Raw genomic sequence first — 21,082 nt, 5'->3', positions numbered from 1 at the left:
ATCACGTGGTGAGGGGACTCTGTGCTAACATGCACAGCAGGGCTCTCTTTCTCTTCTTAAAAAGCCACCAGTTCCCCTCTCACGATATGCCATTAATCCATTGGCCCATTAACCCATGAATCCATTTGCCAATTAATCCATTCATGAGGGTAGAGTTCTCATGATGCAATCACCTCTTTAAGGCCCCAACTGTACCACTGCCACAATAGGGATTAAATGTGAACATGAATTTTGTACAGGGCATTAAAACCATAGGATAAATGCAGTGATCATACCTTCTCCTTATATTATTTTTAAGAACTCTATCCTTAACGGGGCCTGAGAATTTGAAAATCCTAGAATATTATTTGTAAGTTATTAATATATTGTGTTATAAAAAGTAACATAATGTGTCATAAATGCTAGAAAAGTAGAGATAACTATAAGCGAGCCAGGAAAAAAAAAATTATACATTTACTTAAGCAATCCACCAAAGTATACAATTTATTCAGTGAGTTATGTCTAATGGGAAATGCAGTAAAGTCTCAAATTACTAACTCCAACCTTCATTCCTTTCTGCTTCCAATACCTGCTAAATGGAAGAAATGCAAAAGAACATTGCAATGTATTTGGGCAAAGGAAAATGCGGAAAAACAATCAGAGGATGAGTAACTAAGAGAGAAAAATTCGAAAATGTGGAGACTCGAGAGTCATCTGTACTTTTGTTTTTACCAATTGCCTCGAAAATAAAGGGATATATTGAATATATGATTATATTGGCTGTATTACAGAAAATGGGCAAAATCAATTTATTGATTGATGAATTTGTTAAGCATCACAAGGTGCCCTGTACTAGAAATCTAGGTATGTAATTTGGAAGATCTGTTAACTATAATGGCATATCTATTGGTAATTTTGGAATATTGTAGCAAAAATATTAATACAAAATAAAATAAAATGGGTAAAAATATAGATGTTTTGAAATATAGCATAATAATAAAATAAAACCAGAAAAGAATACATATTTTGAAATAAGTGGCCATCTATAAAAGCTGCCAACAGAAAGGAATGATAAAAATTCCAGGTGCTATATATGCTAACTAGCTTGGACTGATTATTTTATACTATATACATGTTTCAAAATATCATTCTCTATCCCACAGATGAGAACAATTTTCATATGTTCACCTAAACATAAAATGAAAAACAGTTGCTTAACAACAACAACAAAAAAAAAAAAAATGGAAAGGGAACAAAAAAAAAAAATAGGAATAACACACCATTCACAAACTCTTACTCAAAACAAGGAAACAGAACTGACCATATTTTAAAACTCCCAAACGTGAACCTCTGTGATTACAATAATTTTATGCAATGAATCAGAGTTGTTAGGAATCAGTTCCTTATAAATGGAAGCAATAATGTCCCTAAAGCAAACACTTGCCTCATTTCAACCCTTCGTAATGACAGCAAATCAAGGGGACCATATAATGACAGAAATTTATTTAGAGTAGAAGCAAATACAGATAAGAGCTATTGCAAACCTTTCTGTGAGCTTTGTCTAACCAACCCTTCAGAGCTGAACGGTTTTGGCTGAAGTGGCTCAGCAGGGTTTTTTTGGAATATTTACTATTCATCAATAAAATGAGTGACCCTATAAAACTTGGCCAAAGAGTAAGCTAAAAATTATGCTAGTAATGAGTACTCTACTGGCAAAATGTGAAATATAAACAGTTCCAGATTGCTTACAATTGAATAAAAGGTAGGATGCATTATCGTCTTTTGTTTTTCTCATTTTGTGTTTGTTTTTTTCTTTTTTCTTCTGATCTTGAATCTTATTTTCTTAGTTGGTTAGGTGATGAAACACTCTGAGGGAAGGGGAATAAGAATATAACATTTAAAATATTCTATTAGGCCAGACTGGATGGCTATTGCCTATAATCCTAGCACTTTGGGAGGCAAAGGTGGGAGGTTTCTCTTGAGGCCAGGAGTTGAAGACCAACTTGAGCAACATAGCATGACCTCTGTCTCTACAAAAAATGGGAAAATTAATTGGATTGGTGATGCACACTTGTAATTGCCAGCTACTTGGGAGACGGAGACAAGAAGATCACTTTCGCCTAGGAGTTTAAGGTTGCTGTGAGTCACACTCCAGCCTGGGCAAAAGAGAGACACCCTATCTCAGTCAGTAAATAATAAATAAACAAATAAATAAAATAACTTTTTTTAACTTAATGGAACAGTTATACTTTATTTTGATAATTCTAACCTCCAGAAATCCTAACCTCTGAGGATACCCACATGACTAAGTTAAATAATCCATGTAAAAAGTACAGATTCATTTATGGCAGGATTGTATTCCCTTGCATGGCTGTATAATAATCCATTGTGTATATGTACCATAGTTTCTTTACCCATTCATTTATTGATGAGCAATAAAATGGATTCAAAATACTGGCGATTGTTAGCACTGCTACAATAAACATGGCAATTCAAAATATCTTTTTTTTTCAATCTTTTTTTTTTATATTTGTATTTTGCATTCTAAGATGCACCATAGATGTGGCCCCACCCATTACCCTCCCTCCACCAAAACCTCTCCCCTCCCTTCCCCTTCCTTGGCCCTTTCCCCATAGTCTTGTGCTGTAGTTGGGTTATAGTCTTCATGTGAAAGCTATAATTTAGCTTCATAGTAGAGCTGAGTACATTGGATACTTTTTCTTCCATTCCTGAGATACTTTGCTAAGAAGAATATGTTCCAGCTCCATCCATGTAAACATGAAAGAGGTAAAGTCTTCATCTTTCTTTAAGGCTGCATAATGTTCCTTGATAGAATATCTTTTTGACATCACTGATTTCCTTTTTTTTTTTTGAATATATACTTAGAATTGGATTGTTGAATTGTTGGGTTATATGGTAACTCTTTTTTATTTATTTAGTTTGTTTGTTTACAGGCAGAGTCTCACTCTCTTGTTCAGGTTAGAGTGCTGTGATGTCAGCTTAGCTAGAGGCAACCTCAGATTCCTGGGTTCAAGTGATCCTCCAGCCTCAGCCTCCACAGTAGCTGGGACTACATGTACCCACCACAAGGCATAACCACTGGCTAATTTTTCTAATTTTAGTAAAGTCACGATCTTGCTCTTGCTCCAGTTAGTCTCTAACTCCTTACCTCTGTCATACCAGCAAAGGGACCGCTAAAGACCCCTGTCTCAGTCTTGAGTCCCCGCACGTCTCAAACCACCCCCCTTGAGTTAATTCCTCAAACTCGTTTCAGAATAGAATGAGGAAATTCCCTGAGTTCCCGAAGACTCCTAGCAACAGGTAAAACAATGGTAGAACTTACCCCAACCCCCTAGCAATGGCTAAACAATGGTGGAAAGCTTACTCAAGCAAAATTTCCCAAGCCAAGCTTGTCCCCATGCCAGCTGCCATGATGTAACCCCCTGACTCGCTGTAACCCTGCCCTTGTGCCAACCGCCATGCTGTAGCCCCCCTGAGCCAATTCTGTAACCCCACCCCTTGGGCTAACTAACTGCCACATTCTGCTTTTGTTTTTGCTTGCTTGCATGGCAACAAAAATGGTATAAAGGACAGCTTGCTTTTCTCTTCAGGGCCATTGGCCCTTTGGGTGGTGACCCACCTGCACAGGTGTAATAAATCACCATCTGATTTATACCTGAAGTGGGGTCCGAGTCTTTCTTGCAGGTGGCACATGAGTACAACACCTCAAGTGATCTTCCTGCCTGGACATCCCAGCAGAATACTAAGACTACAGGTATGACACTGTGCCCAGCCTCTCTCTTTTTTTTTTTTTTTTTTGAGGAACATCCATACTGTTCTCCATAGTGTTTGCATTACATTATACATCCATCCACAGCAATCAAGGGTTCCCCTTTCTCCCATATCCTCTCCACATTTGTGATTTCCTGTATTTTTGATAAAAGTCATTTCTAACTGGAGTGAAATGATACTTTATTGTCATTTGGATTTGCATTTCTCCTTTGATTAATGATGTCGGGCAACTTTTCATACACCTCAAGACCATTTGAATGTCTTATTTTAAAGCCAACCCAGTCTCAACCAAATGCCCTGGTGACTGTTTCCTGTCTACTTCTGATGTTTATTCAAAATGCAAGCAAGGGCTGTTAAGTAGGTAGGTGCTGAATCCCATCAGGACTGGGTCCTTTCCAGTTGGGGCAATGGGTTTCCTTTTGGCTCAGAGTAGGTCTTGAAATGTCATTTATTAATTTATGCCTGCAATCAGGTATCTGCTTAGTACTTTATTTTACTGTAGCTGAGCTGATACCCCATTTTGCAAAACAAAGTTTTCTAAACTCTTCTCTTTCCTATCCCCAAGTGAAAGAAGACTCTGAGATGTGCTGCCTGCAGTATGAGGAAGGTGACATGGGCACTGGTTTGGCCACCACTGGGATTACATATCCCCGAAGTCCACAGGCTCTGTGCTACCACAGCTACAGGAACTGACCAAAGACTTTATCCTTTGTGGCTTGACTGCCTTATAAATTTATTCCAGGTCCCAGGTCTTTTTTTCGCCAGCTGGTGTTAGCTGGAATTCAGGTTTTGGGGCAGAGAACTTCCCTCTGGGGTGTATGATATATATTCTCCCTCCATGGGCACTTGTGAAACTCAGCCCTATGGTATGTTTCCCTGTAATAAAATGGCCCTGAGTTCCAGTGTGAAGTCTCCCACCATCATTTCTCTCTGCCTCCCTTGGACCCATGGATTTCAATCCAGTTGGTGTCACTGGCACAATACTGCCAGGGGATGGGGGAAGGGAGGGAGAGGGGATTGAAGATTTTCTTGTCTGCCCTCTTCAGTGTCTCTTTCCTTGATATAATGTTAAACCCAGGTACCATGATTGCTTACCTGATATATGGTTCATCTGAAGGTCTTTGCTTGTGTGGATAGTTGTGGAATTTTGTATTCACACAGGAAATTGCTGGAGGTTTCTATGTGGTCCTCTTTCCCATCCCCCAACCCCACACACTATTTATCCAGTATTTCTCACTGTCAGAGTCATCCAGTACACTTTGTACAACTTCACCTAATGCGGAAATATTTTGACTAGAATCTCAGTGGAGTAACAGAGGGATGACGTCAGTAGGCAGATATTGAATGTCTTTTCATACATTTTTGTGGGAAACATGGTTCTAAAAATCTATTGGGTAATATAAAAGAAGCCAAATGTATTCCTGTGATGAAACCTATTCATAAGTTATAAAATGATTACATATATATATTCTTTAAATCTCCTCTCAGAATAAGTAGAATGTGGCCATCATACCGATTTGGGCAAATAGGGCTGTATCTGTGCTTTGTGAAATCCATGGGATCCTTTCTACATGTCTGTTTATGAAAAGTTTAGAATTATCTCAAATGTTCCCTAATAAATGTGAGTATCAACACTCTCACAAATGAGTCTTATTTAAGTACACTGGCAGTGACCACGTTCTGTCACTTCCTTGAATTCTGCTTAAGTTTTCAGAGGCAGGCCTCTTTATTTTTAAGTATATTTAATAATGCTTTGCAGAATTAAATTCAGAATTATAGATGATGTGTATACAACCTGCCTACTGGCCTGCCTATCCCCATTCCTTTTCATTTTGTTATAAACAAGATACAGGACAGCAGGCCCATACCCAGGTGTGTAAATTGGAATTATTGGAAGGTGATGCTTAATCCATTAATTCTAAATGCCTAAAATTGACCCAGAGCAATTAATTCAGTATCTTTCAATGCCCAGATGAATCTTCTTTTCATCCAGGGTTGAATATCATTGAAAAAAAGCAAAGGACTTCCAAATTATACAGGTCTAGGCTCAAATTTTATTGCTAGTGTATTCTTGAGATATTTATTCTAATTTTAATTTATTACTCAAGTTCCAAATTTATACACCATGTGTAGCGTCATTTGGAAACCTGCTGTAAAATTAATAAATGAAATATATCAGTTTCCAATACACAATAATTAATACATTTAAGTCCTTATTATTTTTTCCTACTATTACTTTTTGTTCTGACTTAAATGTAGGTTTTATTACTCTATATTTCTATCTTGATCATTCTCCTGAACTCCAGGTTTCCCTAGAGATTCAGAACGCCTATTTCTTACCATTCTTTTCCCCATTTAATTGCTCTGAAGGCTTTTCTTAACCAGCAAAGCTAAAGTAAACATTTGTATACAATGATTCCAGTTAGTTCTTCTATATTTATAGTTGTCATATCATTTAATCCTCTATGAAATTACCATTTACTTAATTTTTCATGTACTTATTTCTGTCTCTACACAATGCAACCTTAATCATTGTATAGTTTTTCATTTTATATCCAGAATAGATTGTGGGTTAGAAAATATTTGCTAATGATATATAGGTTTAATATATTAAATTCTGTCTTAAAATTAAAACTAAAGAACATAAAGGAACATAAAGTTTTTTAAAAAGAATATGAAGTTTGCTAATACTATATGAAATGCTTTAACTTTTCTCAATTTTGTATGCATGCTATAATTTTAAATGTCTTATGTTTCTAATAAAGTTTAATCTCCTTCATTCAGAGCCCATTTATTACGTATTTTGATTCATTTAACATTTGGTAAGAAATGAATTAATAAAGAGATAACTTTGCCCCATTAAAAGCAAAGATGGCTTACAATAGCAAAACTGTCAAGAAATACAAAATACATTAAAAATGCTAGAGGTGGATTTGTGCTGGAATTATGTTTAGAAAAGGAATAGCAGTAGAATCCCATAAATGTGATCTTATGCTCTGTCTGCAATTAGGCAAAGACTATTCCAGCTGGGCCACTGCAGCAGAGCCATACTGTACCCAGCTCATATCCCTGAGAACGTTTTGTCTATTCCTGTTTCTATCCAACTGTCAGGACCTGCATGTGTCTATCTGATGGCTGTCTGCCTCACCCTTTTTAATATGTGGAATACAACATTGCTCACGTGTGATTGGTCAGAGAATCAAAATTCACAGGAAATTGATTCAACTATTGACTTGGTAGTTGCTCCTAATTTATCCCAGCTACTTGCCCCCTATCTGTGTTATTAATTTTCCATGCCTTATTATAGTTCTAAGATTTTTCCCATAATAGTAAGCTCTGGTTGCCCATGGTGTTAACTGGGAATTGATGAACATTTTACTGAATGAATTTGCTTTGCTATATCTCTTTCTCACTCTTCTACCAATATTATTTGCATTTGTCAAGTAAGTTATTTGCACTGAAACTTCGTTTTAGGCTTCTCCAATAATGATTTCTATAATTTTGGATAAATAATGAATCCTACATTTGCCTCTTTGGCTTTGTCTATAAGATAAAGATACAAATCATCCATGTTACCATATCACTATGAGTTTTTTTTTTTCTTTTTTTTTTGAGATAGAATCTTACTATGTCACCCTCAGTAGAGTGATATGGTGTCACAGATCACAGCAACCTTAAACTCTCGGACTTAATCGATTCTCTTGCCTCAGCCTCTCAAGTAGCTGCAGGCCCAGACTGGGTTAGAACGCACCAGCCTCGGTGTATGTGGCTGGTGCCATAACCACTGTGTTACAGGCACTGAGCCTGCTATGAGGATTAAATAAATTGGCATATATATTAAATCTTAGAAATGAGAGAATCTGGTACATAATAAGTACTGAACAAATGCTATTACTTGCGTTATTTTCTGCCTAGATTTTTACTAGTGCCAAGTGCTTTATACAGATTCCCTGATGTAGGAAAATGGGGCCTGGCCTAAAGGCCACGTGGTGGTTTCTTGGCTTCTCATAGAAAAGAATTCAAGAGGGAGCAAAGTAAAGCAAAAGGAAGTTTATTGATGAAACAAAGAAGCAAAAGGAAGGCCTCTGTGTAGACACAGTAGCAGCCATCTGTCAGAGCAACAAACAGGAGCACTTCTTGAGTTTCCAGGGTCTTATTTTATACTTTGTATTTAGTTTTATGCTAAGCAGATGGAGGATTATTCATAAGAGTTTTGGGAAAGGGGTGAGGAATTGCTGGAACTAACTTCTCCAATTTAAATCATATAGGGCAACTAATGGGAGTTGCTATGGCATGGCACTTGTAAACCGCCCTGACACTGGTGGAAGTTCCTTTTAGCATGCCAACGTCTCCTACCAGCATGTAATGAGTAGTGAGCAGAACCAAGGTCATTTCCATTTTTATCTTGGTTCTAGCTGGTTCTGGCCAGTTTCTCCACTGCTTCCTGTTTTATCAGAGACCTTGGTACTGGTCTTAGGAATCCTTATCAAACAAGGCCTGTTAGTACCCTTTCTCAAAATCTTTATAACCACTAGACATTGAATATTTAAATAATTGGAATAACTTGCCTGAACTTGCAGTGAAGATTAGAAAATGGAAGTTGAGCTTATGTCACTTCAGAATGAGTAAAAATACTCAAATGAAAATCTTCAGTGTCATTTTTAATTTAGTCATTGATACTAACAAAATTAGTAATGGCTGCTAGTAATGGTTGGTGATTCATAGATATCTGATGATTAGATAGGCTAAGAAAGTATATGTCTCATATGAATTTATAAAGAGCAGTAGTTCAAGGTCAGTATGCATGTGATTCACTGGAGGGTACATAAAAATTAAATTGTAGTAAATTTGATTTTACAACCAAATTCCATAAATAGAATTATGTGTATTCCATTACAATTATGTGTATGTGTAAAAATGTGTATTAAATTAATTTTAATGGTAATGGTTTTGACGGTATTTTTAGGAGCACCTTGATTGTAAATCTAATGGTATAATAAACACATTAAGAAATATGCTGAGAATTAAAAAAATATATATTTTCATACTATAACACTGAGATTACATTAAAAATCCAAATGACTATAACAATCCTCACTTTCAGGGAACTTTAACATTACAAGACTTTTTCTAAGCTCATTGCCCTAGCCACAAGGAAACTTCAATTGCTAGAACAGAAAGGACTCACTGTGCTTTTATTAGTAAATTAATAAGGTCTTGTTAGAGTGAGATGTTAAACAGCTTTTAATTTAGTGGTAGTTGTTGTTTAATATACTGGGAACATTTTGGATCTTTTACAAAAGAGAAGCTACGCTTGCTCACATTGAATATGTCCCGTGATTTCATAAAAATTAAGAAAAAAGCACTTTTTATCTTGCTTACGGATAACACATTGAGTCAGTAGGGCTTCAGTCATAGCACTTTAAGAATAAGAAGAAACAATAAACATTCTGGTACAAATATCTTTGTTATGTTGTGATTTTTGGTCTTCTGGGTATATGCCCAGCAGAGGAATTACAGGATTGAATGGCAGATCTATTTTTAGATCTCTGAGTGTTCTCCATATATCTTTCCAAAAGGAATGTATTAATTTGCATTCCCACCAGCAGGGCAGAAGTGTTCCCTTTTCTCCTCATCCACGCCAACATCTCTGGTCTTGAGATTTTATGATATAGGCTAGTCTCACTGGAGTTAGATGATACCTCAAAGTAGTTTTGATTTGCATTTCTCTGATGATTAAAGATGATGAGCATTTTTTCATATGTCTGTAGGCCGTGTGCCTGTCTTCTTCAGAGAAGTAATTGCTAAGCCATGGAAAAAGCCCAAGTGCCCATCAATCCACGAATGGATTAATAAATTGTGGTATATGTACACCATGGAATATTATGTAGCCTTAAAGACAGATGGCTACTTTACCTCTTTCATGTTTACATGGATGGAGCTGGAACATATTCTTCTTAGTAAAGTATCTCAAGAATGGAAGAAAAAGTACCCAATGTACTCAGCCCTACTATGAAACTAATTTGGGGCTCTCATATGAAAGCTATAACCCAGTTACAACCTAACAATAGGGGGAAGTGGGAAAGGGAGGGGAGGGAGGGGGGTCGTGGGTAGAGGGAGGGGGATCAGTGGGATCATACCTGTGGTGCATCTTACAGGGGTATTTGCGAAACTTGGTAAATGTAGAATGTAAATGTTTTGGCACAGTAACTGAGATAATGCCAGGAAGGCTATGTTAACTATTGTGATGAAAATGTGTCAAATGTATGAAGCAAGTGTATGATGACCCATGATCATATCAATGTATACAGTTATGATTTAATAAAAAAAAAGCAAATACATAATTAAAAAAAAGAGAATAAGAAGAAACAACATTGGCTAGACAAAATAAGATGGAAGGGCATTTTGTATTCTGTTCCTAAAAGTTAAAATGTAGCCTCATAGGAATTGTGCACCTAGTCCCTCACTCACCAGGTTTTCTAGAAAAACAATTTATTGGAGTATGTTTAGCTCTCAGATTCTTTGATCCTTCTTCCTAGCTAGAAAGTATCTCTGGATTTTAAGGTAGAGCCAAACACTTGCTTCTTCTCATTGATAAATAGAAGAAAAAGAAAACAGCAAGTGGGTACAAAATTTAAATTATAAGTTGATATCAAAACATCATTTCCAAATCCTCAAGACTAAAATGTAAAAATGTATAATGCAAGAAAACATGAAAAGCAACTAATATAGCAAGACATTATGGTACTTTTCCACCAAATCAACAAATAAATTTTGTTGGAGCCTATTCCTGTTCCTTTCGTTCCACTTTCTCTTGACGTTGGAAGCCAGAGTGTTTAAGTCAAACAATAACTGGATTATGAATGCCTGCCAATTGCTCTCTATTTTTGCTAACAAACACAATTTTTAGATTCCTGGCTGAGTCAATGAATTTCTACACTGCTTGGAAAAATTAACCCATGCTTAGATTTCTGGATGAGTCAATGAATTTCTACACTGCTTGGAAAAATTAACCCATGCACATTGGACTAGAAGAAAGAAAGAGAAAAAGGAAAAAAAGGAAAAAAATAGTTTGTCTACAATGAAGTTTTCTCAATTATTTTATACTTTTATGTAAGGGAGAGAGATTTGTTATTAAAAAATTATGTCCATTTGGGCTGCTGTAGCAAAATGCTATAAACTCTGTGGCTTATAAACAACAGAAATGTATTTCTCACAGTTCTAGAGGCTCTGAAGTCCAAGTTTAAGGCTCCTTCAAATTCAGTGTGTGGTGAGGGCCCAACCTCTGGTTTCTATGTAGTGATTTCTAAATGCATTTGATGTGGTGGAAGAAACAAACCAACTCTCTGAAGTCTCTTTTGTAAAGGCATCAATTCCATTGTGAAGACTCTGCCATCATAAACCAAGCACCTCCTAAGGGCCCCATCCTCTAATACCATTAATTTGATGGTTAGGATTTTCACATATAGATTTTTCACATCTGTATTTTCAAATATAGATTTGAGCAGGGAAAACATTCTTATCACACTTATCATCTATTAACTAATCAGTAATTATTTATTGGTATTTACATACATTCATATATATTTATCAATAATCTGTGTTTTTGACAAATAATAATTTGTAAAACAGAGTAAAATAGCTTGATATTTTTCTTCTTGCTTGTGAACATAATGTTTTGTCAATAAAAGTCAGTTAATGAGTAATACTTTGGTTATCTGATATTTTCTGAATCAGATTAAGCTCAGGTTTTATTCTAATGCTGGGGAAAGGTACAATGAATTGTGAAATAATATTGTAATTAGGTTAATTTTTCATTGTCAATAGTTAACACTTAAGACAGTACCAGGAAGAGTTATACTGAACGTAATTATATTCTCTATAAAAATAATAGTAATTTTTATCACTGTTTCTATGACCAACATAGATTTTTATGTATACTTATAATTTAATAATATTAATTAAACTATGTGAAAAAGATAAGCAAATGTTATAGAAAAAGAACAGTAACCTACTTTTCAGAGCAACACCTTCTCAAATGTTGTCCCAGTAGATTTTATAATGTTTACTCAGAACTAGACAAGGATAAAAACAGGAGGATGAAAAGAGCTTAGAGGTGGTAGTGTTCAGATTTGAGACAAAAGAGCTAAATTAAACTGATGAGATGGTAGGCATTTTCCCATTGTCATGATGACAACAACTAGCTCTGAATTGTTTCTCCCTTTTCACTTCCAAATAGCTATTCCTTACTGTTGAACTGAAAACAGAGAGACGGAATGAGAATAAATGCTCTGAGAAAGATAATCAACAACTATTTATTCAATGTTTACTGTGCTGAAGACGTTGCACTCGGTCCCGGGGAGAATAGAAGATGGATAGTCTCTGATATCAAAAAGTTATTTACAGTCAGATTTTCTTCTTACAACCACAATCTGTAACATTAGGGAATTAAGGAGGGACCTGCACCTTATTAACCATGTGCTCCTTGATAAATAAACCCCTGTCTTCATTCAGACCCTGAGAACAGGGTCTGAATCCTTCGAAGTAGCAATCTTGCAACCATACCACACGGCAGGTGTTGACAGGGAAACATATCCCTGGAAGACAAAGCACCAATTTTTTTCATGATTTTTTTCAGCCATATGTAATTGGAAGAAATATGAAACCCCAATACCATATCTTCACATTGATGAGAAGCCTTGAAAAGTTTTTTTGAGAATTAGCTGCAGGCCCACAAATTCCTTTGGCAATGCAATGGCCAACAAAACAATGTAATACACATGTTTTGGTGCGTCCGGCTCTGGACTGCATACTGTGTCTATAGGGTCAAAAGTGACATTGTTTTCATCTTAAAGAAAGGTATGTCGGTTGATGTTACAGGGGGAAAAAGGTGACCCTTTGCAATTTTTAAATGAATTCTTTTCTCGTCACTCCTCTTCTTTCTTCCTCCTCCCATTCCTTAAACCTCCCTTCCTCTTTATTCACATATTTATCAGAGTTCCCTTTAGTACCACAATTTAAGTAAAATATACCCAGTTGTGCAACTTTATTAACTCTTCTACTATTTTAAGTACCATTCCAGATTTAAAGACAAAGTGTATCAAAGGGTAGTAACTTGACACTTTGCATGAGCCTTAAGTTTACAGAAAAAGAATAACAGTGAAAAGCAAATGAAAAATTACCATTAAGTTGCTTGGTACAATGAAAAATTACCATTAAGTTGTTTGTTACAATGAGAAAATCCTCTCTTGAATCCAGCCATAAATTTTAAAAAAGGAGGTATTTGCAAATAATTTAAAGATATTAAAATAATAATAGTAATGAACAGCTAATCACCATGGAAAGGAAAGTTATAATCTTAAATTTTTGGTCTTTGGGGGCTGACAATCAGGGATATGGACAATAAAAAGTAAGGCTCTAATGTCTGCTTTGGAAATGGCAGCTAAACATAGCCTGCAGATAAAGCCAAGATCTGTATAGGTTGTACAGAATCTGTACATTAAACTGGGTGGTTTGGGGGCTTTCAGACTGCAGATTTGGGCCAAATAGCTGTCCCCACTGTTCTAAGCTTGCATCTCTTTTGTGAAACTGGTGAGGGGAGATTGGAGAGAGACATTGGGCATCCACTCAACACCAACCTAGGTTCTTAACTTTACAAGTAAAATCATGTATGTATGCAACTAAAGAAATCCAAAGCAATTTATTCTCTGGTAATAGACAAATATACAACCCAGAGAGCTGGTCTATGTCGGAAAAAATATTCAAAATAACTTCACAGCAATATTTTAAATAGAAAGAAGAAGTGGAAGCCTCGGTGTGAATTAAATGAGATGGACATTAATATGATTAGCAACAGGTTCAATAAATACAAACATTATGGTTCACTAAAGTAAAGTAATACTTTAAAATTGTGAAAGTATTTGTAAACTATCCATAGTTTAAGCAGGGTCGGGAGATAATCTAGATGAAATAAAAACAGACTTATATAAGAAAAACCAAAATTTAGAAAAATGAAAATGTAGTCATTGGAAAAATACAGACAATCTTAAAAATTGCACACAGTTGAAGTCAAAATTAGCAACCTAGAGAGGGGAGGTGAAGAAATGTTTCAAAATGCATCAGATGTATAGGGACAGAAAGTGTAAACTAGATGCAAAATTGAAGAGAAAAGAAGCTTAAAAATAAGTTATATCGGAGTTCTCAGAACTGTGAACTGAAAATGGAGAAGGTTGAGTGACAGAAATTGTTTGAAATTTAAAAAAAGACATAAATCTACATATTTGAAAATTAAGTGTATGGTGAGCGAGATGCATTTTAAATCACGTACACCGAATCCAGGAAACAAAGATGGCAAGGAGGAAAGCCAGTAGTGTGAAAGGTGAAGTTAGCTACAAGAAAAGTGTGACGAGATTAATTTAGATTTCTTATCTGAGAAAAATAAACTTGAATAATGTCTTCAAAATCCTAAGCGAAAAGTCACATTTAGATTTTTATAACAAGCTGCATTTTCCTTCTTCAATGAGAGTAAAATAAAAATATTTTAGTCTTAATTTACTAAGCATTTTACTGCTCATATACCCATATCATGAATGTATTTATGCCCTTGAAAGAGATAAATGTACTGAGATTTGGAAAGAGAAAAATATGCAATAATCAAGATTGAGCACACCATTATTATTAGTCAAACTATTATATATAGCTAGGCAATATTTACATCTAGTATTTTATAAATAGTATAATAAATCTAAAGCTTAAAATAGAAATTGGGGAATTGTAACTCAGAAGAAAGTTAAAGTTACTTGGTAGAAAATATAAAGTTGGGCGGCGCCTGTGGCTCAGTGAGTAGGGCGCCGGCCCCATATGCCGAGGGTGGCGGGTTCAAACCCAGCCCCGGCCAAATTGCAACCAAAAAATAGCCGGGCGTTGTGGCGGGCGCCTGTAGTCCCAAGCTGCTCGGGAGGCTGAGGCAAGAGAATCGCGTAAGCCCAAGAGTTAGAGGTTGCTGTGAGCTGTGTGGTTCCACGGCACTCTACCTGAGGGTGGTATGTGAGACTCTGTCTCTACCAAAAAAAAAAAAAAAAAAGAAAATATAAAGTTATACTTTCAATGTAACTTTAAATTGAAAATTGTATTTCCAATTGGATATAAAGTAATATAAATATAAAACTAGATAAATCTATGAAAAATAAAGATTTAAGTAAATAAGCAAGGACAACACATTATAAACAGAAGCCTAAGGAAGACCAAATCTATATTTATTAGTGATCAAATTAATAGAAAAAGACAAAACTCTGTGATTAAAATCATAAACAATTACATTGAGGTTGTTTTTAAATTCAGGGACATAGTCTTTCTAATCAATTACAGAACTAGTATAGAATATATTTGTTAAAAATGAAAGCTGGCAGTAAAAACTGCTAGAATATAGTTAGTGAACTATAAAAGAAGAAAGGAATTGTAGAACTTTGACTTATGTCTCCTGCAAAGTCTTCATAACACTAGTTTCTAGCACTGCATTTATTCCATGTTTTGGAATCAATAATTATCAGATTATTGTTTATAGAGCTATTTCCTAGACTGTATTTGGTAGAAAAAACAAAGATACTGTAAGTCATTGTTAACTGCCTATGGTGACCTTTTTTGTTCCAAGTCTGTGTCAAATTTTTACTCTCCTGGGATGACTCTACTTCCTAAACAAAGTCGTACCTGTTTATGTAAATGGCAAAATTTTGACTTCAAAATACAATGGTCATTATAGAAAACTTTTTACTTGCCTAAAACTAGAAATTAATGTATTTCAGATGAATTAAAAAAAAGATTAATATTAAATGGTCACCTTCTTTCATCAGTATGCTGAGGTTCAGCTGTAAAACATCTCCAAGATAATATCAATTGATCTTGCCCCGCTGTGCCCTCCTCACTTAGAATCAGATATGTTTGCATAACATATACACAGTCCATCCTTTAATCCTTCTCCTCCTTTTTCTGAATTTCTAAATTATCTACTCTTTACTCAAGTTTCTCAGGAAAGAAAAGTTGCATTGTAAACTTGCTAGACAACGAAGTAGAAGGCAGAGCCACAGAAGCTGAATTTAAAGCGAGCTCTAGCACCAAATTTAGAACCCCAATTAAAGCTTTTCCTAAATCTTAGAAAGGAAGGCTGACATTTTCTATAAAATTTAGGATTTTGTTAGATGCTCATTGTCATCGGCTATTAAATGGATTAACTTACTTATTTACTACTCAGATGGAGAAAATGTTACAAATTATCAGGATAATAAAGAAAACTTAAGTAACCCAGCTTTGCATAATTTTGAAAATTTGGTTAATAAGGTATGCAAAATAGAAAACAGACTACATAAGAGAATTTCAAAAACCTTATAAATGTGGAAAATGCCCACATAATCTCCATCTATCATAACTATGAAAAAAGGTTGTTTTTTCACCATTCCTAAAGGTTGTTTTAAACATTCACTTCTCCAAATTGTTTTAGCACAGTTTCTGTTTTTTCAAATGCACACGAACACAAACATAACACACATTCATTCATACATTGTGTAGAAAGGTAGACTCACATGTAAGATCAATATATCACATATTCATTGTGGGAGAAGTTGCCTTGAGGATAGAATAAAGGAATAGATTGGTCCTGGCTGTCAAATGAGACTCTGATTTTGTGAATAAAGTTCTATTTGTTTTGTTTAAAAACATTGTGGAAATAGGACAACAAATGAACAGCTGTTTCATTGGTCATGATGGCTCAGTACACTTAATGTTTAAATGTTTCTCTACCCAAAACCCGTAACACTAATAGATAAAAAAGGAAAGCAAACAATTAGAATGGCTCTTGCACACAAGATAAACATATCTGCAGGCGATAGAAATAAGAACTAAAATGGTGAGCAGACAGAAGTGGTAAAACTGCTAGACTTTGGATCCAAAGTAGTATAGTAGTTAAATTGTTTCTCTTAAGATGGAAGACTGATCCTTGTTCATTATAGAAAGCCAGAGACCATAGACACAATTATTTAATTTATGAAAAAGATCTTGGAGTTGAAGTCCTGTTGGAGTTATGTGGATGGGCCTAGAGAAGGAAAACACAGACAGAAGCTTGAAAAGAGAAAGTGAACCAAGATATTCCTTATTATTATTGGTACAAAAATCCAAAGATTAATGGAGACACATTTGTAAACAAATGAAGCTGTGTTTAGTTTTTGATGTGACATGAGGAACTGTCACTGGAAACACAGTGTGTCTCAAATGATGTGGTTGGAGACCCTGTTTAGAAGATTTGTGCATCATTCAGTGAACTGGAGAGGATTCAAAGAAATGGGTGTCTGTTTTGGAGTGAGTGCCATCAGAAAGCATGTGAAGGAGCGGTCGTCACGCAGGTCAGCTCAGAGAGAGTGATGCTTGGTCATCTACGTGGTTCACTGTGTGCTCATTTTCATGGTTCTTGATTACAGAACAGTTTTGTTACTGTCTTGTTCCATCATAATCACAGATGGACCACGTCTGATGTTGATGTTCCATGAACACATTTATTTTCAGCAAGGGAACACAAAGGCCCAGCTGATGAAAACTAGACAAGACACAAGATGTCAACTGTCAGGACTAAACATTTTTTCCCCTCATCACCACAGGGCAATGCTATTATGCCAAAACCCATTTCTGTATGGGGCCTGCAGTGGACGCAGAGGACGCAAACTGGCAGGATGCACAAAGAGGTGGGGACGAGAAAAACACAAACAAATATAAATGCATTTTTCACCTAAATATATGGTCAGACAAAAACTCCTAAAATCCATAAAAAGTTCAATAATAAGGGAGACAAACTAATAACAATTTGTAAAATATACTGCAATTGTTTTATTGAAATATTTTGAATAGGTACTTTCAAATACCCAACAGGTAGGCAAAGCCTATTTAGTGAGAAGAAGAAGTGCTAATGTCCTTCAAACATTACAAAATGGTTGCAGTTGCCCATTCTGGGTACAGGGATGATAGAGATTTATTTCATTATTTTTTATACATGACTGCTCTTCTTTATTTTTTAAATTTCTCACAAACAAGTTTCCAAAAACACTATTAGATGACTGGGCACCCAACGTGTAGTTAGCATCTGTGAACCAGAATGTAATTCCTGCCATCTTTAGTCATAAAGGTACAGAAAGTGTGAACTTACCCTCAAAATACTTACAATGGAGTTGAGATGGAATAGCTAATAAATATACGATACAAAAGAAATGAAACAAAGCACAGACATTTATTGAATAGCATAGGCCACACAGATTCATTAAAGATGTATAGAATTAAAGGAACAGTATTATCACTTATATAAGGAAAAAATCTTTTTCATTGTTTTTCATATTTTAGTCAAAAGAAATCTAAGACACTTTTAAGTGTCAATTATATTTGGAAGAAGATAAAGGATGCTGCATATTTATTCTAGAGATAGTATTTAATTTTAACACAATTACCTAACTTACAAGATGTATGCAAATGTTGAATATGAATAATTATTTTCAACTGTTATATAAATACATGGAAAGAAAAGATATTTTATTATTGCATTTAATGTAATATGTAGTATAAATTTTCTTTGTTTTTATGCTTTACATTTCTCTCATACCATACATGTTTCAATATAATTGGTTGTGTGTGTTATGTGTTTTAAATATTTTCCCTCAGTTTATATATTTTATTTTGAAAAATGTGGTACAAGCACCCTTCAGATGTACCCTTCAGGATAGGTTCTTCTGTTCTATCAGTTGCTGAAAGTGATATCCCAGGAGTTCACAGCTTGGAGCTTTCCTACGGATTCCTGAGGCAACTGAAGCTGCTTCCATTCAAAGAAATGTGCCACTTCTTGAGGACAACCAGATCCACTGAGTAGATGATGAGGGAATAAAAGTAGAGGATATTTAGCTTCAACACAGGGCATGGTTTATGGTCCACTGCTCCAGAAACAGCCAAGTGATGGACTGGTGTTCTGGGTCCACTAAACATCTGTTTACCTTCTTCCTCCGTCAGCCTTCTTCCTCCTGGCTCCTTTATGATTTTGTTCCAGAAATCACCCACTGAAAGTCTCATTGTATGTTGAACACATTCCCAGAAATTGTTTCCACGAAATTTTATTATTAAGAAAAATATAAAATGTATAATTTATAAATGGAAATAAAAATCCAGTATAAATTTGAATATAAATTTGAATTTTTTCTTAATGATTTTATGCTAGTAATATTTGGTACTCAAGAAAAAAAATCTTTTCTCGATATTGAATTTACAAATATCAAATCTAAGAACAAATATCTTTTTCAATCTTAAGTCTCTTTTTGTGTTTTTTTAAGTTTTCTTCCATTGAAAAATTCAAATAAAGCTAGAGATTGCCTCATTCACTCCCTGGAATGTATGATCACAGAAAATGTAAAATGGCTTCTGTGGGAAATGTAATGAAAAAGAAGTAAATTGTACAATTACATTCTTTCTTCTTAGAAAACTTAAAAATATAAAATGTCATTCTATGACTAATAGTCTCATCTATCATTCATGTAGTAAAAGATAAGTTAGAAGACTCTTACAAAGTCTAAAAATTAAGTTTGCACACTTGCCACAGTGTGCTTATGTTGGCAGCACTATACAAACAACTCAGTAAGGTTTCATAACCTTGGTATATCAGTGTCTCACAGCTGTGTTTGTATTGACATGTGGCAGTGTCTTGCGAAGTGACAATCATCATTGTATTGCATGTTTTCGTGTGTTATCACAAGAATTTTAGAGATTGAATCAGAGCAATGAACAAATATTAAATTCCCTGTTAAACTTGGCAAGAGTGGAAGTGAAATTGGGGACTTGTTAGTCTAAGTTTATGGGGATAATGCCATGAAGAAAATGACAGTGTCCAGTTGGATTAAATGTCTTTCTGAGGAGAGAGAATGTGTCAATGATAAAGAGGTAAGGTGGCTAATTACCAGGAAAACTGACAAAATCATTGCAAAAACTCTTTGAATGGTATGCAAAATCATTGGCGGACTGTGAAAGTAAAGCAGACCAAGTAACAACAGAGAAACAGAAAAAAAGAATTTTTTCCTAATTGTTAGACATCAAAACTGTAACACTAATACTCTCAATATCCTCATGTTATCTGACAAAAATTCAAAGTATAAAAACTATATATAAGTATATTTGTTTGTTTGTTTTGCAACAGAGCTTTGCTCTGTTTCCTGACTAGAGTGTAGTGGCATCATCATGGCTCAGTGTAACCTCAAACCTCTGGGTTCCAATGTTCCTCCTGCCTCAGCCTCCTGCATAGCTGAGAGTATAGGTACCCAGCACCACACCCAGTTAATTAATTTATTTATTTATTTTTATTTATTTTTTTTTTTTGTAGAAATGTAGTCTTGCTCTTGCTCAGGCTGGTCTCAAACTCCCAACCTCAAGTGATCCTCCCTCCTTACCTTGCCAAAATGCTGAGATTATAGGCTATCACGCCTGGCCCCCAGTTAGGAAAGTCTTAGTAGAAAATCTTGGCATGAGAAAGTTGTGTCTCTTGCATCATGGCAATGCACCAGCTCACAATGCACTGTCTGAGAAGGAGATGTTAGCCAGTAAATGAATAATTGTATTGAAACATCCTGCCTACTCATCTGATTTGGGCCCAATGACTAATTTCTTTACCCAAGAAGACATGTTTTACCAAAGAAGACGTTTTTGAAAGGAAGACATTTTGTTGACACTGAGGACATTAAGGAGTAATAAGATGACAGTTTTGACATCTAACATCTGTGTTCCTGTTGACGTGTGACAGTGTCTTGCTGAGTGGCATTCATTATGGTTGTCGTGTTTTTGCATGCTGTACAATGACAACTTTGATGGTCATTCCAGAAAAAGTGTTCCAAAATTGCATAGAAGGTTGGACTAGGTGCTGGCATCAGTGCACACCTCAAGGGGGAAACTTCAAAGGTGACCTTAGTGATATTCAGGAATGAGATATGTAGCACTTTTTTCTAGCAAGAGTTGGCAAACAATAGTCAGACCTCATATGGTTAGCATCTCCTTATCATAAAAAATCAGGTTTTGAATATTTGTTGACTTTTTAAAGTATATGGATCAAAATTTCAAGACTATATTCTTTGGTTGGTGGCCAATAAGAATATTCATTCATGAATTGTTCTAACAGCTTTGTTGAGATCCAGTTCATAGAGTATACAATAAACACATTTAAAGTCTACATTTCAATATTTTGTATACACAAAGAAATTAAAAAAAATCATAGTTGTCAATTTTAGAACATTTCTTCACCTTCAAAGAA

Source organism: Nycticebus coucang, chromosome 15 (assembly GCF_027406575.1).
Source record: "Nycticebus coucang isolate mNycCou1 chromosome 15, mNycCou1.pri, whole genome shotgun sequence".
In the NCBI taxonomy this organism is placed as follows: Eukaryota; Metazoa; Chordata; class Mammalia; order Primates; family Lorisidae; genus Nycticebus; species Nycticebus coucang.
The sequence above is the reverse complement of the archived record's forward strand: the minus strand, read 5'-3'. Positions refer to the sequence as shown.